The sequence below is a fragment of the Anabrus simplex genome, chromosome 10, assembly GCF_040414725.1.
Source record: "Anabrus simplex isolate iqAnaSimp1 chromosome 10, ASM4041472v1, whole genome shotgun sequence".
Classification (NCBI taxonomy): Eukaryota; Metazoa; Arthropoda; class Insecta; order Orthoptera; family Tettigoniidae; genus Anabrus; species Anabrus simplex.
The window spans coordinates 71,192,719-71,215,815 of NC_090274.1; the positions used below are offsets into that span (position 1 = coordinate 71,192,719).

Genomic DNA, 23,097 nt, shown 5'->3' on the forward strand with positions numbered 1-23,097 from the left:
TAACTTATTGTAATTAATCTACAATGGGTGGAATTTGGCGTCGTGGACAGTAGGTTCGGATCTGAAAAGGAGTTGGGGTAACTCCTATGGTCAAAGACGTCAGATAACACAATCTACAAACTCGTGCTGGCAAGATCTAATTGCCCGTACTTCTGGTCAGCACCAATGAAATTCTAAGGGCCTGTACTACGTCTGTCAGATAAACGGCCAGATACGTAGGCTGCAGTTTTGCAAACTAGAAGTTGTATTACCAGAGACCAATATTAGGCTATAATGTCGAAGTTCAGGTCAAGAAAACAATTAGGACTGAAATGTACTCATACGAAGAAATTTTGAAATTAAATATGTAACGGAAATCGGAAATTACTGTAGAATATAAAAAAACTGAAAATGTTACCTGGACGCAAAAGGTAAGATTCATACTATGAATCTTAACCCCGTAACTGGGTTTGACGCCTAAAGGCGTTAACATTGCCTGGCCTGGTCGGAATCGACCCCGGGACCACAGGATGAGATACAGGCATGTTAGACCGCGAAGCAGCATTAATTACCGGTACGCGAGTTCAAAATCTCGATACCGGTACTTTTTACAGGGGAATATTTGTCAGTTTCCTGTGAAAACTTCTTTCAGTTCAGCAACTTTGATTAGCCAAACTCTCCGAAAAATCTCGTAACACCAAGCCAAACAACAATGGAACACAAGTAGTTCTTAAATCTCTCATCTAATAAAATAAAGCACATTAGATAAACACACCCAACATGATGGAAAAACCCCTTATTATCTTAATCCTTCATTGTAATTTGGTCTCCAGTATACTGTTCGTAGTCAGTTTCTGGAAATCTTGCATCCTGTAAATTAGGCCTACATCGACTTTTAAAGGTTATGTTGGACTCGAACACATGGTTTTGAATGTAAGTATCGATTCTCAAAAGTTCTCGAATGCATTATATTCAATTCTGCCCGTCACTAATCCAATCAAATTGGGAAGAGAAAAAAATGTCAAAGAGTTGGAAATGGTACAAACCATTTAAATGTAACGTGCGCAAATAAAACGACTGCGGTTTTTGGCATTTTAACTCGAAAACATAAAATTCCCAGTGTTACATTAGACCGAAACAGTAATAGGAAATCCCAATACCTCCCATGGCTTTATTTTTTAATGTAAGGTACAAGTAAGGTACAACATCTGTTCTGGTCACGCTAACAGAATCGTGTACGATAATATTAAAATAGGTACTAAATTTGTGTTAAGAATGAGCCGTTTCGATTCCTGCCTGAAAGCCCAGTTACTCTACAGTGCCCTGAGTAAAGTGCCGAAAACCTGTTCGGCTGTACAATCGAAAAAAAGTGAAAATACAGGCCTAAACATCTAACCCTGGACATAATGTGGACGTTTTATAAGTGTGAACATTTGACGAAACTTGTTCTGTCTTCAAGCAAAGCCGTCTAAATGCGTCGTGTCTCGCTTACAATTGTTGTGACCACTCTCCGCTTTATGGTTTCCGAGATTCTCTAAACAATACCACCTAAATGCGATGCTAAGATGGTCCCTAACGTAAGTTCACCGCCGATCACTTTTCCAGTACAGTACTTGCTCTAATTATCGCAATGACGGGGTGTTAACGCCAAGATCCATAAGTATACCATAGCCGCCCTTTCGTGAAATACAGTTTATTAAAAAACAATTGATCGAGCATTTGGCATTGATGGGACTGAAATTTCTGGACGGTTGACCCGGGAAATTGTTTCTTCGAGGAACGGGTAATGGAGGATTTTTACAACATGATTTAATTATGATGTCGCGGGACCACGTAATTTGAATGCATATTCCTTGAAAATGTAGTTCCCGGGAATGGATTATCGAGGTTCCACTGTATTGTCATATTAACACACACCCACCTCCTTACCAGATTAATCTCCACACTCACCCAAGGGGGCGCATCCCCCACCTTGCAGACCACTGATCTATAATGGCATAGTGATGAAACAGTCATTCACAACGTATTGCAAATAAAAAAAGGAAGATCAACCCCGAAAGGGCTCAAGCGCAGAGATGAACATAGGACCTTTACCTGTAACTAACATTGCAGACCCGCTTCAGACTCATTTTAGTTTTTTTTACCGCTTTAGTCAAATTCAGTTTTTAAGCCATCCCAACAGTACCGCAGAATGTTTGCAAGGACTAGGGTGTCCCCATATCCACGTCACTCACTTTCATTATCTTCATTCTTCAAAAGGATGAACCTCATTCTTTTACAACTACAGTTTTTACGGGGGAAGGTGGTGGTGGTGGTTATTGTTTTAAGAGGAAGTACAACTAGGCAACCATCCTCTATATAACACTAATCAGAGAGAAGAAATGGAAGGGATCCGACACTTCGAAAGATGAAGCTATCCGCCAAAGGAAGACAAGGACCACGAAGGGCGTGAAAATGAAAGACTCCCTAGCCCTCGCAAACCTAATAGCGTCGGGGTCTGAAAAGAACAAGAGTTGACCAAGAGAGGTCGGATAGGAGAGATGAAAGTGAGGAGCCTGTCACAAGTAAGTGGAAGCAATGCCAGGACTCAGCTAAGGGCCCCGTGGTCGCCAACCTACGCTCCAAAGTTCAGAGCCCCTGGGACCCCTTTTAGTCACCTCTTACGACAGGCAGGGGATACCGTGGGTGTTATTCTACCGCCCCCACCCACAGGGGGGTTTTACGGGGGAAGGGGGAGAGAGGGTGTGGATTATTTCTCCTTGAAACACCATATTAAGTATATGTCTATTTTAAAGTGTTGCAAAAGTGGCATGATGCTAGTCTAACGGTGGCCTTATCTTGTGCAGCTGCGGTAAGCAAAGTTGTCTGCAAACTCAAGCCAACCAATTTTGAGGGGGCTGATGTAATAAAACGTTAGGCTGATATATGAAGTCGCCCACTTTACCAATTCCAGTAAGAAATGTGTTGTTGCCTTTGCTCAGGTGAAACATTTACTGTGGCAGAGTAGTTTTTGTATATATATTTTAAGTAGTGTTGCTTAAAACATGAAGTTTACATTAACATGTGGTTTTGTTGTGAAGTCCATCGTCATCACAGCCATGAATGAAATCCACGCATGTATCAAACAAAAGATGGAAGAAAGACTGTTTGCAAATGACCATGATAGTGGGCAAAAAAAAACCAGTGATGGAGTAGAGGAAGTAAAAAAGGGAGCTATCAAAATTGGAGACAAGGGAACTGGAAACAGGAGAACACTTCAAATACTTGGGAAGTGAACTAAGAGAAAATGGAAGACTGAATATGGAAATTAGGATACAATTGAGCACCTTTTACCAAGTACAGAGATTAATATGGAATAAAGACATTCCATGACATATACAACAGAAAGCTGGACAATGACTCGAGACAAGTACAGGCAGCTGAAATGAAATTCCTGAGGAATATGGTGCAAAAGACAAGGAGCAGAGTGAGAAATAAACACATACAAAAAGAGCTAAATGTGCAAAAACTAAATGACAAACTGAACATGACAGATTGAGATGGTCTGGACATGTCAAGCAAATGAAAGAAGAAAAACTACTAAGAAAAGCACTAGAAAGACAGATAACAGGGAAGAGAGGATGAAGGAAGACCAAGATTATGATGGATGGACTCCGAAGAACAGCGTAGGACAATGGAATCTGGACTGGAACCATATTTGCCCCTGCCCAGTGTCACCTGGAAATGGGGAAATGAGTGAAAGGGGGAGACAATTAAACAGAAGTACACTAGTGTCATAAAGTTAAACATAATCACTAAACTAGGCCATACCACCTGATAGGAATGTCAGACGGATTGCTGAACAAACGGAAGCTGAATCACACACCATATCTCACACAACTTGTCCAAGAAAACAATGTCAGAAAGGTTCTGATAGCTAAGGTACACCTCTTACAACAATACTTGGCAATGTCTTTCACAACAAAATATGCTGTTAATAGGGTGTATGGTTAACCCTAACGGCCACACATGCTAAGTGGCATGCCCTCTTATCAGATGGTCAACAACTAATCCAGTGCATGGGTGAAATAAAGAGAGAACATTGGGTTAAATTGATGGAAGAACTAGATATTGCAAGAAACAGCAGAGAAGCTTGGAAGCTACTTAGACGTCTGAACAATGACCCCACGAAAAGTCCTCTACATAGCAACATTACTTCTAACCAGATATGTCATCAACTCCTAATAAATGGCAAAACAGATAAGCAAAAAAGACCACCAAAACTTCAAAGAAATGACAAACAAGAAATATCCAATCTGTCCAACCCCTTCACTATGAACGAGCTGGAAAACGCCATAAAAATGAGCAAAACTGGCAAGGCAGCTGGTCCAGATGACATGCGTATGGAGCAGATACAACACACTGGGAATGCCACCAAACAATGGATCCTACAGCTTTTTAATAATTGTTTGGAATGATGTCAAATTCCTAAAATATGGAGGAAGACTAAGGTGGTTGCAATCCTGAAACCTGGTAAGCAGCCTACAGATCCAAAGAATTTCAGACCAATATCACTCCTGTGCCATCTATTTAAAATTTTCGAAAGAATGCTTCCGAACCGTATAACTCCAGTGGTCGAACCTCTTCTAATCCCAGAGCAGGCTGGATTTAGACCAGGAAGGAACTGCTGTACACAGATACTTAATCTGACACAGCACATAGAAGACTGATTTCAGTGTGGTGATATTACTGGAGTGGCTTTTGATGATCTCTCTTCAGCATATGATACTGTACAACACCAGATAGTTCTCAGGAAGTTTTACCACCTTACTATGGATTTCAGGCTCACAGCGATTATTGCCACACTGTTGTAGAACCGACGTTTCCTTGTTGAATTCCAAAGACAGCGGAGTAGATGAAGAGAAGAACGGTCTCCCACAAGGCAGTGTCCTAGCACCAATGCTATTTAACATATATACCAACGACCAACCTCTTCCACCTCACACAAGAAGCTTCCTGTACGCAGATGACCTGGCCCTGGCAACTCAAGAGTAAAAACTTTGAGCAAGTGGAACAAAACCTCACTGCTGCTTTGAAGATGCTCTCAGATTATTATGAGGAAAATCACCTCAAGCCAAACCCATCGAAAACTAATGTGTGCGCCTTTCATTTAAAGAACAAAGAAGCCTTGCGGAAGCTGCGTGTGAGTTGGAAAGGAGTGGAGCTGGAACACAGCAATACTCCAGTTTACCTTGGTGTTCCCTAGATCGTCCGCTGACCTTCACCACACACTGCACCAAACTCGAGGCAAAAGTTTCATCACGAAACTGTATTTCGTAAGGTAAATGGTTCTGGATGGGGTGCCCATCCCCAGTCAGTAAGGACAACTGCCCTAGCACTCTGCTATTCTGCTGCTGAATATGCTAGCCCTGTGTGGTACAAATCAGCTCACGCAAAGAAAGTCGACACTGCCTTGAATGAAACCTGCAGGCTAATCACAGGCTGTTTAAAACAAACACCCACACAGAAGTTGTATTCACTTGCAGGTATAGCTTCACCTGATATCAGACGTGAGGTGTCTGCTAATATCGAGAGACAAAAGGTTTGCAGCATCTTAGCCCATCCCCTTCATGAACATCAGCCACCACCAGCTCAACTGAAGTCCAGGAAGAGTTTTCAACAGTCTTCTGTTCCACTTGATTCTGACCCAAAAAAAGGCCAGGGTTAAGCTATGGAAACAAAGGTACCCAGATCATCCGGAACGTGTTGAAATTGAAGAAAAGTTGACACCTGGTCACGAAGAGGGATGGTGTATATGGAAGTCGTTAGACTGCGGGCCGGCGTTGCAAGATCTAAGGACAATCTTATGAAATGGGGCATCGTGCATGATGGGGACTCATTGTGCGAATGTGGAAAGGAACAGACTTCTAGGCATCTCTTGCACTGTCGTCTATGCCCAGATTCATGTACAGGGTTGGAATTAGCACCGGCTGGAAACAATGCCATCAATGTAGCCAAATAATGGTCACAATTTGTGTAAATAATGTATATACAATGTAAATATTTTCATATAATACTTGCTTTCTCCTTTTTGATTTTTATGTATGTTCTTCCATTTGTTATACGTAATATGCAAATTTGTCAAGTGCTTCATTCATAACTACATACGATAATTTGTTCATGTACATAGAGAAAGCGTTTGATAATGTTAACTGGAATATTATGTTTAAAGCCCTTAGAAGTCTGAAAGTGGGCTACAGATCAGAAAATCATCTATCAGCTGTACAAGAACCAGTTTCCAGCCACCTCCACCCATGGAATAAAAATAAATGGCCAACTATACCAAACAATACGTTTCGCAGATGATATTGCCCTCATAGCTGAAACTGAGAACTCGCTAAACTTTTTTTTTTGTTTTTTTTTTTTTGCTAGGGGCTTTACGTCGCACCGACACAGACAGGTCTTATGGCGACGATGGGATGGGAAAGGCCTAGGAGTTGGAAGGAAGCGGCCGTGGCCTTAAGGTACAGCCCCAGCATTTGCCTGGTGTGAAAATGGGAAACCACGGAAAACCATCTTCAGGGCTGCCGATGGTGGGATTCGAACCTACTATCTCCCGGATGCAAGCTCACAGCCGCGCGCCTCTACGCGCACGGCCAACTCGCCCGGTACTAAAGAAACTGAATGATCTACTAAAACTAAAATGTAATATGAAGGTTAACAAAACAAAAACCACGATAATGAAATGTACTCTGGATGGTAAACAGGATGTTAATGTTTGGTTGGAAGGAGAAAAATTGACTCAAGTAAATCAGTTATTTGGGAAGCATCATTACATCTGATGGGAGGTGTGAAAAGGATGTCCGTTCTCGAATAGCCCAGGCTAAAGAAGCTTTCAATAAAAAAAGAATCCTATTGACCTCCAAGGCAATATCACTACCAGTAAGAAAGCATTTCATTAAGAGCTCATTTGGAGCATTGCGACCTATGGCTCTGAAACCTGGACTCTATTAAAGGCTGATAAGGAAAGAATAAATGCATTTGAGTTGCTGGCGTCGAATGTTACGAATTCCCTGGACTCACAGGCTAACAAATGAAGTTCTCAAGAGAGCTGAAGAAACCATCAGTCTAGAGAAAATGATCGCAAAAAGATGATGTAGTTGGATAGGTCATTGGTGCACCACACTGCTTGAAGGGAAACTGGAAGGAAAGACTAGAAGAGGACGACCTAGAGCAGGGTTCCTCGATGGCATTAAAGGGCGACGTCCATATCAACTAATCAAGCAGCTGGCTCAGGATAGAAGATAATATAAATGGTCCGTTATTGGACATTATAAATTTTCCTGCTAACTCATTCTTGGTTGCCAGCGTTTCGCCCTCGTGTGCTAGGGTGGGCTCATCAGTTGGTACCTAGCACACCTACCAATACGCTGGCTAGTGCATATCGTGGAGGCCAATGCGTAGGCTAACTGGAGCCACCGGCAGTGCCAATGCACTAAGAGACTTTGTCTCATCAGCAAAAATTGATGCCTGCTTGGCCATCAGATGATATAGATGTTGATTCCCATAGGGAATCTGAAATATTTGTCCTGAATGAGTAAATTTATAATACCAATATAAATGGTCCGTTATTGGACATTATAAATTTTCCTGCTAACTCATTCTTGGTTGCCAGCGTTTCGCCATCGTGTGCTAGGGTGGGCTCATCAGTTGGTACCTAGCACACCTACCAATACGCTGGCTAGTGCATATCGTGGAGGCCAATGCGTATTGGTAGGTGTGCTAGGTACCAACTGATGAGCCCACCCTAGCACACGAGGGCGAAACGCTGGCAACCAAGAATGAGTTAGCAGGAAAATTTATAATGTCCAATAACGGACCATTTATATTGGTATTATAAATTTACTCATTCAGGACAAATATTTCAGATTCCCTATGGGAATCAACATCTATATCATCAGGATAGAAGGTCGTTGGACGAGGACAGTCATGCTACCCACCAACCATCAGGTTGAGGAGAATGAGAGACATTTTTCATATTCAGTATCTCTTTCTTGTACATATTGGTACCTCTGACACAAATAAATAATAATAGATGGTCCAAGAGCTCTTGTGGCAGTTGATACCATTCCTCCGAAAGGGCAACGCGAAGGTCTTTGAGAGTCCGTGGTGGAGGCTGACTAGATGCAGTTCACCTCGACAATGCATCCCAGGCATGTTCTATAGGATTCAGATCCGCAGACCTCGCTGGCCAGTCCATGCGATGAATGTCTACCCCTACCAGAAACTCATCCACCAGAGAAGCGCGGTGCATTCGGGCATTATCGTCCATTAAGAGGACGTCTGGACCAAGCACACCTCTGAAGAGTAGAACATGTGGTCTCAGTACCTCATCCCTGTATCTCCAAGCGTTAACAGTGTTCCTCGGACCACCCATGAAGATGTGCAGGTCTGTGCGGTCATTCAACATACCACCCCACACCATGACTCCGCCGCCACCACACTGGTCCCATTCCACGATGTTCCGGTGGTTGTATCGGCTATCCAGTTCTCTCCAGATTAATGTGCGACGGGAATAGTTCTGTAAACTGAAGCGTGATTCATCTGAAGAGCACGTCTCCATTCATTCATGGTCCAGTTTCGATGTTGACGGCTCCACAGTAAACCTGCCCGTCCCTGTGCTGGAGTGAGCGGGACGCACACCGCTGGACGTCGGGTAAACAGCCCTGCTTTCCGAGTCTCCGGTACACAGTTTGCTAGGAAACGGCAACAACTGTGACGGCTGCAAGCTCTGCTGACAATTGTCTTGCAGATGCACTCCGATTTCGTCGGGCGGTTAAGGCCAGATATCGGCCCTGATGTGGGGTGGTTACCCTTGAACGACCTGGTACTGGCCTACAACTAACAATTCCTGTGTCTCGAAATCGTCTCCAAAGCATATCTGCCAACTTTACAAAACCAAAAGTCAGGAGATACAATTAGTCAAAACTGATTATTCTACATGTCTTGTGCAGTACAGTACTATGATATATTTATAACACTTACTGTCTCAAAGCCTGGCTGTTGCTATACGAGGCTACAAGGCTAAAAAATACACATCTCTCTTCCCTCACAAGCAAGTATGTGAGCAAGATGACTGGTCTCTGATAAGCCTACCGAAAATAGTATGAACTCATGCTCCACATGTGTGAATCAGTCATGCACTTAGATGCCGTGACTTAGCAAATGCATAGATTAATATAAGGCATGAAGCGCCCTCGCGATCAAGCAAAGCGCAATGCTTTTTTTGGATCAAATAACTAGCTGATGTACCAGTGCTTCGCTACAGAATTCTCAGAAAGAGGCAGTGGTAAAGAAGTAGGGAACTGGAAATAATAATGATATTGCATTGAAAATTACTCGCATGTGTTTAGGACTCCATTTTGAATATTATTAGGTCCCGAAATGTAGCATTATTAGTGATTTTGTGCGTAATATTGGTAATAATTGCACACAAGAAGTAGGATATATTTATGATGGCCATCTTTGTTTCCAGAGATGTTATAGTATAGACTGGTTACTCTGACTTAACAACAAAGCATGGAATTTCAGAGGGGTGAGAAGCGTGGAAGTTACAACATAAAGCATGGATGTTACAACTCCTCTAATTTAGTAGCTGTAATTTATCTTTGCAAATTCAGGCCAACCTCTGTCATAAGGGGACCACACTCCTTTCGAAAGGCTCTTAACTATCGCCGCGGCGCATACTGCACGGCAAGAAAAAAGTATAATTTAGTGGCTCTAACCTATCTTGGCAAAAACCAGGCCAAGCTCTGTCATGACAATAACATATTTGCATTGTAACTTCCATGCTTTATGTTGCAACATCCATGCTTTCTATTGTAACTTCCATGCTTTCTATTGTAACTTCCATGCTACCATGCTTTCCAATGTCAAAGTAACCACTCTATTCCATAACATCTCTGGAAACAAACAAAGATGGCTATCATGAACACATCTTTATACTTAATATGTGCAATTATTACCAATATTACCGACAAAATCACTAAGAATGCCACATTTCGGGACCTAATAATATTCAAAATGGAGTCCTGAACACAAGTGAGTAATTTTCAATGCAATATTATTATTTCCAGTCCCCTACTTCTTTACCGGAGCCCAGAAAGATTGCTCTTATAGTCTTCCCAATTGAAGTCAACACAGGTCATTAATGACAGTATGAACGTCGCAATTAAAAGCAATGATTCATATTAAATATTCAATAAAATGAAAAACAGCACATTTTCCATTTTCAGCTAAAAGTACTACGGTGTCTAACAGTTCAAAGTTTCAGAGCTAGAATGACAAGGTAGCAGACAGCCGCAAACACTCCTGTGTAATTATTCCGTTTAAGTGTGCACACTGCTCATTCCGATCACTGACTCAGTAGGGACCGAATAGCTGGAATACTGTGATGATCCACAGTGCGTTGTGTACCAGTAGTATCAGAAAATTTATGAACCAGAGGAATGGCACACTAAAGAGAGAGATCTAACTCCCCAGCCACTTCCTGCCAATATTCAGGCAGGCTGTTATACTCTATATGCAGCAGTAACCCCATCTATCGGAGATATTTGGCAGCAGAATACACAAAGCACATAACAACAATGGTCAATGTAATGTTAATGTTGATCAATTTTATGAGCTTTCTATATTGGAGGCCTTCACATTTAGTTTTCTTCCAACTCATGTGATATTAGAGCATCTAATATAAAGTGAGTCGTCATTCCTTTCGTGACTCCCTCTTGGGTTATTATTCAAGTGACCGTTCCTTCACGACTTTTCTCATTCTTATAATCATCTTCAAAATTTAATGACTATCACCACCAATATCATTATAGTCGGTACGATAAAACCGAATAAGACAATCAGAAATTGTATTCTCTATAACCTTTGTTATGTAGTACTTTTTGATATGACCAGTAAGATAGGTAATTAAAAAATAAATTTTTGGCACCTTCCTCTAAATTACCATTTCGAACAGGGTGTATAAAATTATTTATAGCATAAACTGTAGTTCCTTATTCCCCGACTTGAGATAAAAGTCTGTTCACGCATTTTCTCGTACCTTTGTGCTGATATGGACTTGGCAACAAAAATCCAAATTCATGAATATCTTATAGCCAGTATGGTATAAATGTATAAGACATAAATGATAGGAAATTTAATAAAATATAACTAGTTATGTAGTATTTATCGATAGGGCCAATGATACCAAATACTGGTAAATTAAATTTTAGGCCTTCCCCTAAACTACCATTTCATTTAGCGCAAATAAAGTTATTTATGGCCTAGATTGTAGCGACTTGTTACCCGACGTTATATACCGATTTTAATTAAATTCACTTCAGCCATTTTCTCGTGATGAGCATGTGCATACATACATAAATTATGGAAAAATAAAACTTGCATTTCTCCTTGTTACTGTGGTCCTGACCGGTACGGAAATATTATTCTTAAATTCTGAGCATTGTACAGACAACTCTTATTTTATTTATAGTGAGATCAATTAAAATTAGTCAATTGTCTCCAAATGGCTCCTAAAATCTCTAGAAAAGTCACTAGTCATTATCATTGAAATTCTGTCACTGAATTACTAAGAAAGGCTCCATATCTAGCGACTAGCCTCTAGAATCGACCAAAGAGAATGGAACCGACTAGACTGATGTGAACGAACACAAAATAGCACACGAGAACGAGAGACTGACAATTGATATACAGGTTTCAATGAACATCGCACATTCGCACACATTTCCTGCATTCATAAATGTCGATATTTCATTTGAAAGCGGCTAATGTGCGAAGGAGTTCCGGCCACTGGTGTAAAAATGCTGAAATGGCGGGATTTAAAAACAAATGTTTGAAGTTCACAAAAAATTAAGCTGAAATTGGGAGATATAATAATCAGGAGGCGGGAAGAAGATTGGCCTGGATGTGCAAAGATAGGTTATAACTACTAAACTAACTTTTTTCTTGCTGTGCGGAGAGTATGCGTCACGGCAATAGAAAGTCTAAAATATATAGGAAAACATTTAAAAATTTTATTTCCACCTATTCAAATACAATATAAGATGTTGACATTTAAGTCAAAACATTTTTCAAAATAAATTTTTTAAATATTTTCCTATATATTTTACGAAACTTTCAATACGGACAAAAAATTATTTTCATCACTTGTAATAGAAAGCCTCTCGAAGGCAGTGTGACCCTGAAGGAGCCACTGTTCTCATGACAGACTGACCTCGAGGTGCAAAAATACCTAAAAGCTAATAAATGACCTTTATTTCTTGAGCCTTGACCCTTTTAAAGTTCCCTGGCCGCATCATAATTTGTTTTTCTTCGGCGATGGTTGGTAACAAATTCTCAGCCTCATCCTAGGTGTCAGCGACGTCATCCTCTTCCTTCCGTAAACCATTCACCGTTATAAACAATGAAGTATGGCGTCTAAAACAGTATTTCTGGTTATAAAAGTAAATGTACTTCTAGGGGTGGGCGAGTTGGCCTCAGGCAAGCGTATTGAACACATCTCTCTTCCACATAATTATAAGGTAAACTCTGAAGCATTTCAAGTAACATTCTATGTAATAATTCTTGAGTAACCATTTCTATATTTGTACCTTTTCTTGTCCACGGTGAAATGTTAAATGTTAAATTAGTCGCGCATGCGCAGTAGCGAAAATTCGGACTTAGTTTTCGGATATTAATTCCCTATATCTCTCCAACACCCTATGACGTCAGGTATGACGTCACCCGATGTAATTACCCCACAGGCACCAAGTAAACATGGTCCCCATGTGCTCTCCTAGTCATATATAGTGCCCTCTTCAGTGTTCTATATGTCAGGTAATAGTACAAAAACCAAGTATTTTCGCACCTCTACTCCTTCCTTGTACCCTAAGGAACTGGCCTTCTACTGACAGAATCCCTGACAGGTATCAGAAAAACTATTTTAAACAGGGCATGTGATCACTTTGGGCTCCGACGGGTGTGGACACGGCAACTGCATTGTTGTTTTGAAAGACAATGGACAGAAAATGTTTAACAGCATGGCTCAATAAGCCTTATGTGAGCGATGAGATTGACTGGGAAAATAACAACGAGTGATATAATAGCGTATAATGTTTGTGTATGTGATAGTGTGTGCGAGAGTGATTGTGTAAATATTTCTGGAGGTGCTTATGAAACAACTAGGGTGAGTAGTTTGAATTTTTCTGTTGACAATGGCCAACGTAAATGAGTCAATTATTTATACCGAACAGCATGTCCGTGATGTCATTGACCCTATCCCTCTTCACTGTCGACCACCTTCACCCTTACCTTCCCCTTCACCAGCTGTGGCAGGAGACATTCTTAAGGAAAGGTTAGCTCCCCACCAACAATATTTTCTGTGTTGTCACATCAATGCACAATCACTTCTTTGTCACTTTGACGAAATACAGGCTCTATTTAGAAACAGTAACTTGCATTGTATTTGTATAACAGAGACATGGTTACAGCAGTCACTCAAATCTGATCTTGTTAAACTGAATAACACGACGTTACATTGCCTAGATCGTTTAAATCGTGTAGGGGGCGGTTGCGCTACATATTGCCGTAGCGACTTAAAAAGTAAAATAATTCTGACTTCAGATCCTACGATTCCATTTCGACCTGAATTCATGTTTGTTGAACTCTTGGTTAATAATCAAAAACTACAGACATACAACATATATCTGACCTAGAAGTGGCATTATCTAAGTTAACTCCGCTGTACGAAAACAATCATTCTTGGCGACTTCAATACTAATCTCCCAGTTACAAGTAACGAATCAACATACTTACAAAACTTATTCCATAGCATGGATTACAATGTACCGACACTAGACGCGGCTAACCACGTTCACACAATAAACCACACACCTCGCACACTGACCTTATTATAACAAACAATCCGCAGAAAGTGGTCAAACATGGACAGCTTGCTGTGCCAGGTATTTCGACCCATGATCTCCTATACTTATGTTACTCCCTCAAGGTACCAAAGTAGAAAACCAGGTACATAATGCGAAGGGACTTCAAGCATTTTAATACTGAGATAATATGAAATGAAGCATATCACTGCCATGGAATGACATTCTACTGCCTAATGACATTGATGATAAGGTTGACAGATTGAACTCTTTAATATTAGGACTGTATGACAAACACGCTCCGAAGAAGCAAATTCGAGTTACGCACCCTTCGTCGCCTTGGCTAACAAATGAAATTAAGTTGGTCGCGGCAAATCGTGATGCATGGTATAGGCGATTTAGGCGAACTGAAAGCACTAGTGATTTGAAAATTACAGCATTCTTCGAAATCAAGTTAAGCAATTAATTCGTAACAGCAAGTATAAATATATTCAAGAGATAAACAGACGAAGTTCAGCACTAATATGGAAACATTTGCATCAGATGGCTATAGGTCGCAGCCTGACCAAGCAAGCACCCAGTATACCACTTGATTATCTAAATTCTCATTTTACGAAAGCAACATACACTAATAATATTACTAACAATAATGACTGTGATAATAGGCCTAACTATCCTAATAATAATAATAATAATAATAATAATAATAATAATAATAATAAACCAGTTGATGACCTAACTGATGATATTAACGCCATAAATGCTCATTCCCGAGTAAATCAAGTAAAATTCACATTCAAAAAAGTTGGTGCGAACGATGTGAAGCGTGTAATTTACTCCAAGTCAGATGCTCCGGGTAATGACAACATACCATTATCTTTCATTAAAATTATTATTGGTCCAATATTACCTATTCTGACGCATATACTTAATCATTGCCATGTACAGGGAGTATTCCCAACTGTTTAGAAGTATGGTATCGTCACACTCATTCCTAAGAAGAATTATATTTTACGATCCTATTTTACCCTTTCCAAAGTACTAGAACGCTTGGTACACGAACAAGTCCTCACTTACATGACTGACTACTCACTCCTTGACCCTTATCAATCTGGTTTCAAGAAAGGACACAGCACAACGACTGCCCTACTGAAAGTAACTGATGATATCCGACACGCAATGGACACTCGACAAGTGACTGTACTGGTTCTACTTGATTTTTCTAGTGCTTTCGATACCGTTCCTCAACTGCTACTTTCAAAATTGGATTCATTAAATTTCAGCAAGACGGCAATAAACTTTCAGTTCGTACCTCAAAAAACGCTGTCAGTGTGTTAAAAGTAAATAATACCAGATATGAGTGGCTTAACAAACCCCCTCAGTGTTCCCCAAGGGTCTGTACATGGACCATTGCTGTTTGCAATTTACTTACACGATGCTGCCAAATCGATTACACATTGCAAGTATCATCTTTATGCTGATCTGCAGATCTATTACCACTCAAGAACTGAAAATTCAGAGTGCTGTACAAGTTAACACAGATTTAAATCTAAGTAATTTTGCATTAAGTAACAATCTCAAAATTAATCCTCTTAAAACGCAAGCAATAATCATTGATTGGTACTTCGAAGAACTTGCATGTCTTAAAACAATACGAAATTCCGCCTATAGCACTAACAATACCATTATTCCATATTGTGAAACAGTTATGAAATCTTGGTGTGGCTATAAGCGAAACATTGAACTGGTCGCAACATGTGAGGAAAGTGTGCCAAAAGATATATCAAAGCCTGCTCCCCTGAAGCGGTTTAAAAATATATTTCCTTGGTCCCTGAAAATAAAGCTCATTCAATCACTTTTGTTTCCAATTCTCGAATACTGTGATAGTTTTTATTTGATATCAAAAACGAGCAAGGCATGAGACTTCAACGTGCCCAAAATGTGTGCATCAGGTATGCATTTGACATACGACCATATGCCCACGTATCGCCATACTATAGACAATTATCTCGGTTACGACTGAATGACAGACGTAGACTCCATGCCACTACTTTGGTGTATCATGTGCTTTCTGAAAACACTCTCCTTACCTATCCACCAGATTTCGCTACCTTAGTTCCCTACACCTGTTCAATGCCCGGTCAGGCTGTACGCTAGAAATTCCTGTGCATCGAACCGCAACCTACAACAGATCATTCACCACCACAAACTGGTGGAATGAACTCCCCAATGACATCAGGAAAGCTAAATCTAAGACAAAATTTAAAATCCTTTGCCAGCGTCATCTTATAAGCACTTCCAGGCCTTCTTGAGTGTGAATGGGATGCATGAATGAGCGAGTATGGTTTTTATTGTAATGTGTTCCCGTTTATACTTTAGTTATACTTTACTCACTTTAGTTGCTTCAGTTATACTTTAGGTTGTAAAGATTTCATATGTTTAAATTTTATGTAAAACTTATATTGTATAGGCCTATACATGAAGTGGTTAAGTCTAAGAAAGGGCCGGGAACCCTAACTTCGCCACAATAAAGATGATTTAGGGCCGGTTCTACCATCTGCTGGTAAAGTGGCTGGCAGCTGCCCGGGAGGTAAACTACCTGGAGGTGTAAATCGGCTGGTACTTTGGCTTGCGTCCAACCACCTCCGCGCAAGCGCTAGGTAGCTACACGGAGCTAGACACCGATATACGAAGTTGGCTAGACTGATTTTCAGCGATTTCTCGCTTTCGAGTGTGGTGCTGTCTATCGTCAGATGCATGAAACCCATTTCGATTGTCTTATTTCCCTGTGCTTGCGTCTGCTGATTATCACCAAAAAGCCTAATAAGGGGAGTCTTAAGAGTTATGGACAACGATTCATGTCAAGCTTTCGTGATTTTAATCTATGATCTTCAATATCAATACCTAATTGGGATTAAAATCTCGAGATTACATTTTCTTACGCCAGTTATAACCTGTCATGCAAGGCAGCGTTTTTGAAAGGTATTTTCGTAGTAGACTGGTCGAGTCGCTCGCTCCGTAATAGAAGGTACGCAGGTTTTCATCGTATTTCTAATTTACATTTTAAAGTGTATTTTCGTTCCCTGCCGTTGTTCTTAACTCTCTTTTACGCGCTTCCATATACGTATATACACACATCTTTACGGACTTATTGCCTTTGAGCATTCTATCTGCAGGCTTCTGTGAATTGATTAAGTATCTCCGCGATGCTCTATTTGCAATAGTTCTGTGACCTCGTTTAGTTCCAGATGCTTCTATTTATTGATAAAGCATTTCATTTTAATTTTTAACTTTATGAAGATAAAGTTGGAAGGTACTGTAAATGTAAAGAACTAATCGGGATAAATATCCATTCATAGGAAGAGGAATTCGGGAATGGAATAGTTTCCAATTTCTTTGAAATAATTATACAAGCCTATGTAAACAACTAATAGGGAATCTGCTACCTGGGCGACAGTCCTATGTGCTATTAATCATAACATCACTTGCTATAGGTAGCATACATATAAAGCAATTTTCCTAGTAGACATAATATTGTGATAAGAACGTATTAAAAGAGGCATACAGATTAACACAACGCTAATAATGGAAATAAAGATTCGTCATAATAAAGACTCGAACCTGCACACTTCGTATTACGAAGCGAACGTGTTAACCATTACGCTACGAAGACGCTTGGGTTAGGAAGGACACATACAGTAATATATACCTCGTGTCCGAAAACTGAAAAAGTAGAAAATTAAAGCCCATTTTAAATGATTTCCAAATAGATTTTGATTTTACATCCTTTTAGAGTTTCTTTACGAAAGCTTGACGTGTAAAATGTGTTCCCTGCGCTACCAATGCGAGAGGCTGGTGTGACCGTTGCAACTAAAGGGAAGCATTAATGTTCAAAATCCTGCAATACAATATCGATCACTGTTACAGTATACTGCTTTTTCAGTATACTAAGCTAATTTGAGTTGCATATCACCAGAAATACAGCTAATAATGTTCAGCTCTCAGAACTTGCCCGGCAGGTAAAGTCTTATCGGGCCCTCGAAGTGGCCGAGAAATTACGCACCGGGTAACGACGATTTATGCTGCCGATAGCGCTACCTGGGAGTGGTCGGACGGAAACATCCTTTTACGCGGAGGGCAAATTATAATACCAATATAAATGGTCCGTTATTGGACATTATAAATTTTCCAGCTAGCTCATTCTTGGTTGCCAGCGTTTCGCCCTCATGTGCTAGGGTGGGCTCATCAGTTGGTACCTAGCACACTCACCAATACGCTGGCTAGTGCATACCGTGGAGGCCACTGCGTAGGCTAACTGGAGCCACCGGCAGTGCCAATGCACTAAGAGACTTTGTCTCATCACTAAAAATTGATGCCTGCTTGGCCATCAGATGATATAGATGTTGATTCCCATAGGGAATCTGAAATATTTGTCCTGAATGAGCAAATTTATAATACCAATATAAATGGTCCGTTATTGGACATTATAAATTTTCCAGCTAGCTCATTCTTGGTTGCCAGCGTTTCGCCCTCATGTGCTAGGGTGGGCTCATCAGTTGGTACCTAGCACACTCACGCGCTACTTTACCAGTAGGTGGTAGAACCGGCCCTAAATAATGTAACGTGTTGGCAGGGTAAATAAATGAATAAATGGGTACAGAACCTGGTAGCGTCCTATTTCTAAGATTTTTTAACTTAGCACTACAATTACAGATTTACACACACACAGACGATAGCCGAGCTTACAACTTACACAGTTCATGCTCTCTTAGGGCTGGTTGCATAAAAGTTAATCTGAGTTCAACCACCCGAAACTGATCTCCAGTCAAGCTGAACTTAGAATTTTGGTTGTATAAACATTAATCCAAGATCATGTCTTCTTGATGGAAGATCAAATCTGACTGGTGAATTTTCTCAGATTAACCTGGTTGAACTAAGTTCAGCAGAAGGAATATAATTATTTTTGTGAGAAATAAATCTGTTTAGGTGTCTATGACAATAACAAAGAAAAATAATAAATAGGCCTACTGTTGATTAAAGTAAAATAAGTAGGCCTAATGCTAATTGTAATTATTTGAACAATAATCCTACTATTAACAAGTTGTTTGTTCTCCACTGTTTTATGCTTAGGGCCTACAGGTTATGCTATTTTCAGATTTCAGATTACTCTGACGTTTCAACCGAGAATGGAGAGTTTGAACTCCAAAGAGCTCCTCGCGTGTTTCAACATAGAAGGAATCCCTTGTTAGAACTAAATGATTGACAATTTAAAATACGGTTTCGATTAGGAAAACGTGTAGTTGAACTAGAACAAATATTACATCTACAATTAAGGACACAAACTAAACGAAATCATGCACTGAATCCAATGTTCATGATCCTTCTCACACTAAAGATTTTACGGAAACTGGAAGCTTCCAAATAGTAATTGGAGGTGTACTCAATGTAAATAAAGGAACTGCAAGTAGGACTATACACAAAGTCACTAGAGAGATAGCAGCTCTAAAACCTCAATTCATCAAGATGCCTGCTGAGGAGGGTGAAGTAAGGACATATCTTTTTCCTCTTTCTTAAAATTTGCAGTACGCATCTTCTTGTTACTCATCTTTCTTCTCCATTTTGCGGTTTTGTTTAAGTATCTCAGACAAATGAATGTCGAATGGCGTCGAGAATTGTCGATCGTTTCTATCTAAATCGCATGTTCGATACAATCGCAATTATCACTCTTGTTTAGCGATGTTGTCAACTCTGTTTCGTCGGCCTAAGATCAAATCTGAACTTGGTTCAGTGATCTCAGATTAGTGTTATACAATTCACACAGAGAAAATAACGAAGTTCATTTCTGATCTTCAATCAAAACTGAACTACAGTTAGCGATTTTTATGCAACCGGCCCTTAGTTTCTCATGTTCCATTTACACACACGCGCGCACAAAGCGTCATCGATTATTTACACTACACTCACTCAGCCACTCTCCTTAGCGCTGTCACGGTCCACAGCCTATACGTCAGTCTCGCAGGTCGGGATAGTTCACTCAACCCGTCGAACCCTGTTCGCAGTCTGCACACGTTGGCACCCAGTGTTCCCTTTGTGCTGCTCCAGAACACCCAAGGTTCTTCTCCAGCAGCCGGCCTCAAGGGACTCGCACACAAGACATCAGAGAAAAAGGAACGAATCCTCGGCTCCAACAGGCTGACATCTCAGCCCAGGCTATCACCGACTGCACTCTTCGCTAACTCACACCAGCAAACTCAATCTCGCTCTCGCTCACTCCGTCTAACTCTCACTCCAAGTTACTCCTCTCATATACCTGCTCTGGGCCTTCCAGAACAGTCCGGATGCTAGATGTATCCAAGAACCTTGCGAGATATAAGACTCCAGATTAATAGTCTAGTAATTTCCATTTTCCAATGCGGCGCGACCACGGATAGAAGAGAGAAGGGCCGACCCAGCACTTAAACGTTGCTCAAGATTGGCGCGGTCGAGCGTAAGTGGGGTGGGGCGATGGGTAATGAGCTCGGCCCGTAGCAAGTTGGCATGGCGGACGCTATAACCATTACAATAATAATATCTAATAGCATTTGTTGGCGCCTACAAGTGAACTGGAGATAGTCTGCTTGTGTACCACAACCAAGCAAGTTTCTTTGAGGCAGAATGGCAAGACTCTACCATCACCGATAAATATGCCTCTCCTCAACAAGCCTTTTAAGGTAAGGTAATATTCATATCACGCCGAGTAACAATTTATATGCTGGCCCTAGGTTGCTACCGCAACATCCTTTTATGAAAGCAGAACTGTACAGCGTCCAGATTACATTATATTAGATAAAGTTCATTTGCCTTTTCAGCAGAAGATTTTTAATGCATGGGTCAAGAAAAATGGTCTGGTAATCTCCATGCTCAGCCAGCGACCTTCTTTTGGAATTTGAATGACTCGTATAAAACACATTTTAACTCTTTACTGTGTCCATCTGTATTTTGAAACATTACTGTACATGTGCAAATCCATAAATTCCCATTGTCACCCACAAAACCAGTCACGCCTCCTCACTCAGATCATGTTTAGGAAAGAGAAATCATAGGAAAATAATTTAAAGCGATACCTGAAGTAGCAGAGAGGAGAGACATATTATTATGCTTACGTGTCCACGGGAGTATTTGTATCTGCAAAACGCGACCATTATTCGTGTCCCTATTGGGTGGGTGCGACGAAGACAAGTTTCCTGTCGCCTCTGACAGAGCTTGATTCATGCCTGGCCACAGGGCTGCCACATTCAGTGAAAATAAAGAAACTGTCAAGTTTGAAACTACCATGGTGTGCTGGATGTGACTGCTATATCCTTGACGTGACTCGCTCTGCATACACTGTGTACATAGAACAATATGTTTCTCATTCCTAATACAAGTTTCAAGCAAACAGGGCCCCCGGGATACGTGAACAAATCGTTATTCATGAAATTTCATAATTTTTGTCCGGAATGGAAAATAATAGCCTTCAAGCAAATTAAGAGTAAAATTAGCAGTAAAGGAATAAACACGATTATTACTAGAGAAATACATACATACTATGTACGACTATGAATTCTACTATGTCATTTGTCAATTGTTCATGTTAACAGCTTTGTGTGGGAAGTCTTTCCTCACTTAACTTCTTTGAGCTTCTTTACTTTGCTAGATGTTACTTCGTGGGGCGAGTTGTTGACCTGAGCTCATAACTCATTTAATATAATTATTAGTCCAGGGATCATGATAGTTTTCTTTCATCAAAAATCGTTGCATTATTTAAGATATTCTTTTTAACGTCCATTTTTCAGTCTGAACTGCCTGCACTAGCCATGATGGATCAAGATAACCAGGACCTCAGGATGGAAACAAAAAGACTGTACGATGAAGCGGAATGCACAGTGTCAAGTGGTGTGTACAGCAAAATACTAGCCATAGTTACGTATCTATATTAATTTACTGCTAATTTTACTGTTAAATTGTGTGAAAGCAATTTTCCTCCATATAGGACAAAAATTACAATGAAATTTCATGGATATGATTCGTTCACATAACTGGGCCTCCGTTGCTTAAGCTAGGTATTCTACATGCTGCCATCACAATCCCCCCCGCCACAAAAACCAGCAATATTCAACAAGTACATTTCCTATTTCTTACAAAACTCTACCATTGCATATAATTTCTTCTGTCTCATTTTTTCTTGTACATTTCCATCATGACCATGAACAAATATAATAATAGGATGGGAGCTGCAATTATTCATCAGTCTTTTCTCTATAGCTACGTCTCTTTCATATCCTCTGAATCCTATCCCTACAGTTTCATTTTGTACATATTGTAGATAACCCTATTCCCCTGTGTAAATATACAAAAATTCTCATGCAAAACTGAAAAATAATTTAAGCCTACAGCTGTTCCCATATAAAAATATACTCTCACAAGGTAAGCTACCATTATTTGATACAGCAGTTTCTCAAATCAAAACACCTCTTACATTTAACATACACCTTGCCTCAACATGCAATAACTATACCCAATAATGAACACAAACTCAACAATGATATTAACCTATACGAAAGAAGCATAATTGGGCTATGCATACATAGTTACCATTAGCCGGTCGTCAATTAAACCATATGAAAAAAAGACCCACAATAATACTAGTTCTGGTGACTTGCTTAAGAATTTGAGAGAAATCCAACTGAAACCAAACTGCGCCCGGCATAGGGTTACTAAACGCAGTAGGCTGCAACGCAATTTACTCCAACAACATACGACCGTAACATAACTGGACCAGCATTCGCAGGTAAGAACACTTAATACCCCTACATTATTTCAGTTAACAAATAAAAATTACACCGAAAACACTCGCTGCTCATGAAAACGCACACAAAAGTTCCTCATCACAAAACTGGAAGTCATCACACTACTTAAATGTGTAAAGTTCGAAATTACCGTAACCTAACTACTCAAGATAATCCCCGATGTTCGGTACAGGATATCGTGATATCGGAAAAGGTCAATTCTAGCAATGACATTTATATAATGAACACGATCAAAATAGTGTCATACGCCTAAAAAGCTTAGTTACTTCTGGAATGTAAGAGATATACGCTAAAATCCCTATGCCGATCTAGAAACAAATGAATAACGTAAAGAAACCCTATACGTCCCTGAACTCGTCTGACAATTGGGACAGTTGTAAGTA

General features: G+C 40.2%; 1 protein-coding gene across 1 annotated transcript in view; it reads right to left on the minus strand.

Annotated features, from left to right (window-relative positions):
- Nucleotides 1-23,097, minus strand: part of 14-3-3zeta (tyrosine 3-monooxygenase/tryptophan 5-monooxygenase activation protein zeta) — a 200,880-nt gene that overhangs the window by 177,368 nt on the left and 415 nt on the right. The gene's annotated exons all lie outside the window — the stretch shown is intronic.